A 5,645-nucleotide genomic window follows, 5' to 3' on the forward strand; every position below is an offset into this window, starting at 1 on the left:
GTGTTAGTTCTTAAGGTTGGCTCACATTGAAATCACCCAGGGAGCTTAACAAAAAGTTGGGTTTCACCCCAGAGACTGATTTAATTGATCTGGGGTGTAGATTGGGCATGGGTATTTGAAAAGGTCTCCCTGATATGGAGCCAAGGCTGAGAACCATTGTATCAGACAGAACATCTACTCCCTCTGATCAATCACTGCTCAACACTCACACTCCCAATGACGGGTGAGGTAGGGAAGGGCAAAAGATCCCAGTTTGATCAAATTTTCTTCAAAGTGTAGCTATCTCCTTTTTCTTTTCCCCTCCTCCCTCTTGAAGCCCTACTTTCTAGAGTTTGGTTACATAGAGGAGATTTGAACAAAGAAGTAAATACACTGAGGCTAATGGGACTGGTGGAGAAGGGAGAAGGGAGTTACACATAGGGAAAGAGGGAGACTAGAATAAATGCAGTGATGTTGGATTGCAATTAGAGACAGTCGTAATTTAGATCCTGCTTGGGTTTCACTTTCTTCTAATATCAGAATGATCACTGTTACCATTACTACAATGTCATCCACCACTTTCTGTGATCTAATTACCCTTAACTTTTATTAAAAGGTTCCACGTTGCTGTATCATTAGCTGCTCTAAAATAACACTAGAAAAGCATCCTATTACAGAGTTTTATATACCTTAAGACATGTTCTAGACTAGAATAAGCATTTGATGATAGGGCAATGTGCCAATAAGTAAAGCATTATATATATAGAATACAAATAAAAGTTTATTGTACAAAATTAAGGCCTTCACATTTCATAGTTCACTAAGGCTAAAGAAAGACTAATTTAAGTCCTTCACAAAAATTTCACTTTTACTCCCCCCCAACTATTAAAATGATGTGACCAAATATTATCAAAACAAACACTATAAATAACACCAAGTCCTTTAAAGGTAACTATCCTAAATGTTATTTCTTGGCATAGGTGATCTTCATGGCATGGGATGGTGTGATCTTAAATCCTTGTAAAGCATCCCTGGCAGCTCCAGCCTGCCCATCATTTTCAAATTCAACAAAAGCAATGTCATGCCTCCCAGGCACCAAACGTACTTCCTTGAAACCAGGGAACTGATTAAACAGCATGGATAACATCATCTCATTAGTCTCTTCTGGTAAATTATTAAGGAATAAAATATAGTTTGGAAGGTAATCAGGGACCTGAGGATTTGGTGTTGAATTTCCTTGGGTATTAGCTGAATTTGGTGTTCCCTGACCAGGCTTTTGTTTGCAGTTGTTGCAGTCTGTTCCACAGTTTTGGCTTTTTTCTTTTCTTTTTTCTTCTCTTTGTCAGCAAAAGTGCCACGCGTTTTAGATATTATATCTGAATCTGTTTTTGCATACTGGATTCGCATTGGTTTACCATAAAATGGGAATCCTTGTAACTGTCTCAAAGCATTTGTGGATGATCCCAGTTCCTTAAATATAACAAAGGCCTGCCCCCTCATCTTCATGGTCTTTAAAGCCACAATATCTACCACGTGACCAAACTGGGAAAACAGGGCATATAGGGATCTCTTCAATTCTTCTTTTTTAATTTTGTCATTCATATTGTTGATATAAATTGTATGATTTGGTCTGATATCCATGTTTGGGTTAAGCTCTTCAAATAGCCTTCGCGCCTCCTGCGCTCCGGGCTCTAACAGTAGAGAGTTGGGCCGAAGAGCCGAGAGAATCAAAACAGCGAAGCAGAAGGAGCACAAACTCACCCGAGGCCTACGAATAATGTTTAAATTCTTGATATCTCTTTATTTTTGTCTCTTTTATCTCTGATAGAAGCGTGTTAAAATGTCCAATTACGACTGCTCATTTACATATTTCTTTCTGTAGTTATGCCAGTTACAGCTTGAAATACTTTGAAGCACACTTTTTAGGTGCAATCCTACTACTAATAGGAGTATACCATCTTGCTCTATTGTTTTTTTACCAGGATATAATATGCCTTTGTGCCATTTTTTGCCTTCCTTATATTTTGTGAGATATTAACCTTGCCTTCTTCTGTTTTATATTTGCCTGATAATTTAAAAAAATATTTTAATATTCAACCTTTAAAAATTTTCTGAGTCATTTTGTCTCAAAAGAGTTTCTTATAGCCAATGTATTATTAACTCTTTTTTTGCTAAGCTGAGACCGTCTGTATGTTAATTGATTAATCCAACCCATTTATATTTATTGTTATTGCAAATATAGTAGGATTTAATTATGCCATCTGACTTCATATTTTACTTCTGCTGTACTTTCTTTTTATTTCCTTTTTCTTTCTGTTTTATATTAAACTCGTTAAGTTTCTTCTGCTGATATAAATGTTTTTATTGCTATTTTAGTAGTTGCCATTGATCCCATACAATCTGTTCTCCCATATAATCCCATACATAGCAACAAATAGAATCCTTTCAAAACTTAAGTACTGGCATACTTAAGAACTGGCATAATCATGCCAGTTCTCTTCCAAGACCTCAAATATCTTTAAATTTACTCAGGTAAAAACCAAAGTCATTAATTTGTTCTACCAGACATGACACAATCTGGTCCCCTATTATTTTTCTCACCTCATCTCCTACACTTTTCCCCATGTCCATCAAACTCCTGCCTTACTGACTATTCCTCACACGCATTAGGCATATTCTAACCCCAGGGTCTTTGCACTTCCTGTTATCTCTGCCTAGAATAATCCTTCCTTGGGTATCACTTGACATGTTCCCTCACTTCTTCCCGATCTTTGCTCAAATATCATCTTTTCAATGAGTTTCCCTGATCATTCTGTTTAAAATTGCAACTTTTTCTGCATGGCATATGCTATCTTTTTTTCCCTGTTGTTTTTTCTCCACTGCATTGCTTATCACTGGATATTCTGTTGATTGAATACATCTCTTCTCCCACTGGAAAGTTAATCTTCATACAGGCAGGGACTTTGTTTTGTTCACTGCTGTCCTCCCAAGACTAGAATGGTGTCTGGAATATTTAAAACACCCAATAAATATTAATATATTTTGAACGAATAAATGAATGGGTTCAGAAGTTGCATATGCCACAATCTTAAGGTCTTTAGGGTCTATAGGTGGGAAGACCAAGGAATGGAGGAACTGAAAAATGGTACAAAATCTGGCTCCAGAGCCAGATCTGGGAGTAAGTCTGAGTTTGGGCACTAATCATGGTCTGTCAGTCTAGGGTGGTTTGTAGTATCCATGACCTTATATGGCAAGATATGTTGCAATTTTTTCTTGCTGTAACAGAATTTTGAAAACTCAGCGTTCTGGACATATATGTGTGGTAAATTATAATTACTCTAAAATATATTCTTGATTATAAGAGAAGAGCAAGATCAATGTGAAGAAAACAAGATCAAATCAATTTTCAGTTTACTTTCAGGATAATTAATACATGAGTTAATTAGGTCTATCTGCAATGGAAGGAAAGTCTTATTAAGCTGTGTTATAAAAGCACCAGTTAGGGTTTGTTTTAGAAAGTATATGTGATGGTTAATTTTACATGTCAACTTGACTGGGCCATGGGTTGCCCAGACATTTGGCCAAACATTATCGTGAGTGTGTGTGTGAGAGTGTGTCTGGATAAGATTAACATTTGAATTAGTAGACCAGGCTAAGCAGATTGTCCTCACCAATGTGGATGGGCCTCATCCAGTCAATTGGAGACCTGAATAGAACAAAAAGGCTGACCCTCCCATGAATATAAGGGACCTCCTCCTGACTGACTGCTTAACCTGGAACACTAGCCTTTGGATGCAAACACTGAAATATTGGCTCTTCTTGGGTCTTGAGCCTGCTGGATTTTAGATCGGAACTTACAGCACCAGCTTTCCTGTTCTTAGGTCTTCAGACTTGGACTGCAACTACACATCAGCTTGCTTGGGTCTCCAGCTTGGGACTTCTCAGACTACATAATTGTGTGAGCCAATACCTTATTATAAATCTCAACCTCTCTCTCTAATCTTTCTCTCTCTTTCTCTCTCTCTCTTTCTCACATTCACATAAAATAAATGTCTCTGGAGAACCCTAATACAGTATGGAAGCATTGACTGGACTTCTGTAGAAAAAGCTCTGGCATCTGGTAAAATGTTTTATGGATATTCACAAGTCAGATAGGCACATGTAGTGAAAGGAATACAAGCTTTGCAATTAGTTCTGAGTTCTAATTTAACTCCATCACTTACTGTTTATCACTTGGGAATGAATTTGAATTTTCGGCATGTCAATTTTCTCATCTATATGCTAGGATATCATCATGGTTATTGTAGGTTATGTGATGGTCAAAAGTGAATGCTTCCAAAAGCACTTTGTATAGTACTAGACAAGTAGTATCTAATGTTAGCAGTTAATATTTATTGAGGACTTATTTCATGTGTTTCTGTGTTTATTCCTTTATTAGGGGATGAGTAGTCCTGTTATTACCTCATTCCACAGGTAAGGAAACTGAGGCACAGTTAAGTACTTTACTCAAGATCACAGAGCTAGTAAGTAGTTACAGTGCTGGGATTTGAACACAAAGTGATCTGAATCTGGAGCCCATATTCTTTTTTTTTTTGCAACAGAGTCTCAGTCTGTCACCCCAGCTAGGTTGCAGTGGTGTCATCAAAGCTCACTGCAACCTCAAAATCCTGGGCTCAAGTGATCCTCCTGTCTCAGCCTCATAAGTAGCTGGGACTACAGGTGCACTCCAGCATGCCTGGTTAATTTTTCTAATTTTTGTAGTAGAGATGGGGTCTCGCTCTTGCTCAGGCTGGTTTCAAACTCCTGAGTTCAAACAATCCGCCCGCCTCGGCCTCCCAGAGTGCTGGGATTACAGGCGTGAGCCACTGCGCCCGGCCTCAATTCTTTTCTTATATATTGGTTGAACAAGGTAAGTTTTTCCTGATAGTTTGTCTTATAGCTACATTTATTTTACTTTTGATTCCACATTTTGAAGATTTGTTTTTTAAATTTATTTTTGCTTTTAATTATGCAAATAATCGCATAATTATGCTAATAGTTGCAAAGTCAGTTCTACAAGGCAAGTTATATTAAGATAAGTTTGGCTTTTATCACTGTCCTCTCCAGCTTATTAGTTTTACTTCCTTATAGGTAAATGTTTAAAAATATTCTTGTTTTACCCTGCCACTTAAAAAAAAAACATGTAAGCACTCTATGGCTTTGCTGATTGCATCCCTGTGGTGTTGTTTAATTTGTCCTTCTGTGCCCTGCAATTCCTGTAAATTGGGAGATAGATCTAGGACATGCATTCTCAACAGGGTATATCAGCCGCAAAAGGGTGAAAATTGGTTCTTTGGGGATGAAAAAAATCTTACTCTTTTTAGCTATATCCCCCACATTGTAACATACATTGTTTTCATAATCACTGACATCAATGTATTGAATTTCCTATGTGATCTTTTTATAGAATTATGCCATTTAGTTTTTTCCAGTGTATAAATTTTTAAGCTCTATTTTGCTTCTATTTTCTAATTTTATTGCATTATGATCAGTGTATATAGTCTGCATAATATTAGCACTTTAGCTTTTATTGTTCCTTCCGTTTTGTCTTAACATAAGATCTACTATTGAAAATGTTTTGTGAATGCCTTACTTTGTTGAGTACAGATTTCTCTCTCCCTTTCTCT

At 37.0% G+C, this 5,645-nt stretch overlaps 1 pseudogene across 1 annotated transcript; it reads right to left on the minus strand.

Annotated features, from left to right (window-relative positions):
* Nucleotides 1-743: 743 nt before the first annotated feature.
* LOC105809226 lies at nucleotides 744-1,658 on the minus strand (annotated as a pseudogene). The gene has a single exon (XR_001137434.1). The product of XR_001137434.1 is annotated as a U2 small nuclear ribonucleoprotein B'' pseudogene (transcript).
* Between the last annotated feature and the right edge of the window lie 3,987 nt (nucleotides 1,659-5,645).

The sequence above is a fragment of the Propithecus coquereli genome, unplaced genomic scaffold (assembly GCF_000956105.1).
Source record: "Propithecus coquereli isolate 6110/MARCELLA unplaced genomic scaffold, Pcoq_1.0 Scaffold19218, whole genome shotgun sequence".
NCBI lineage: Eukaryota > Metazoa > Chordata > Mammalia > Primates > Indriidae > Propithecus > Propithecus coquereli.